The following is a 1,080-nucleotide window of genomic DNA, read 5'->3' on the forward strand; positions in this document are numbered from 1 at the left end:
AAACCACATGGCATCCATCCAAATGATAGCCCTGACACAGGTCAGTTTTATAGCGCTTTTCTTTTTTGTCGTCCGTTGTGGAAAAGTTCTAAATTCTCAATCTCCAGGGACGTTTCTATATATACAGTGGTACCTCTACTTATGAAATTAATTGGTTCTGGAAGAAATTTCTGAAGTAGAAAATTTAGTAAGTAGAGACGCGTTTTCCATGTAAATGCCCTAATCCGTTCCAAGCCCCCCCCCACCCCCACCCCGCCCCAAAAGAAATTCAGGCATAAATGTTTTCTAAAGCATAAAAATGCATCAAAGTATGTAACAAACACATGTTACAATTAGATTATTGCACAATAAATGAGAGTTGTGCATAATGTAAAAACAAAGAATAAAGAATAAAAATGATGATCATTCCACTTTTAACTGCATCCTCATCGTTTTTTGCCCTCTTTAGTTTATGTTCTCTCTCAGAAGTGGCTTTTACCTGGCGTTTTGTGAAGAACTGATACAAGGACGTTTGCTTTTGTCGGCTTTTAACAATCCAATGAAAATGTCCAAGGCAAAGATAAGCATAGTGAGTGATCGTCCCACTGGTGAACACTTTTTCTGGGTGATTCACATTTACGTAAAATTGTCGAAACGCCTCATGGCCCGAGGGGTGAAAGACGAGGGAGGATAAGATAAGATAAGATAACCTTTATTAGTCTCGCAATGAAGAAATTCCCAATTCACAGCAGCAAAGTTATGAAAGGAAGAAGTAGAAGAACAAAATAAAGGTGCTGGAAAGGCAGCCACTCTCGTGGCGCCATCTTGAACTCAAAATAACAAAATAACACAACACAACACATAAGACACAGACAGTCGTGCAATCTTAATCACTTTTCCTGCATACACTTTGTTGTTTGAAAAAAAAAGAAAGATGCTGCACAGACACATACTGTATCTATTGATTTAACGACACACATAGACACGGTAGAGGTTCCTCTTGGCCAATGGGATACCAGGAAGATGCTCAGTAATAGCCAGTGGCAGAGCAGCTATAAGTATGTTGCATTCAGGAAACTGTGTGTGTGTGTGTGTGTGTGT

The 1,080-nt window shown here is 39.3% G+C and overlaps 1 long non-coding RNA gene across 1 annotated transcript in view; it reads left to right on the plus strand.

The window, feature by feature from the left end:
* Nucleotides 1-918: 918 nt before the first annotated feature.
* LOC109510524 (uncharacterized) overlaps nucleotides 919-1,080 on the plus strand; it is a 24,786-nt gene continuing 24,624 nt past the window's right edge. Inside the window, exon 1 of the long non-coding RNA XR_002167141.1 lies at nucleotides 919-1,058. This is a non-coding gene — a long non-coding RNA (uncharacterized LOC109510524). The remainder of the gene's footprint in view (nucleotides 1,059-1,080) is intronic.

The sequence above is a fragment of the Hippocampus comes genome, unplaced genomic scaffold, assembly GCF_001891065.2.
Source record: "Hippocampus comes isolate QL1 unplaced genomic scaffold, H_comes_QL1_v1.1 scaffold130, whole genome shotgun sequence".
Taxonomy (NCBI): domain Eukaryota; kingdom Metazoa; phylum Chordata; class Actinopteri; order Syngnathiformes; family Syngnathidae; genus Hippocampus; species Hippocampus comes.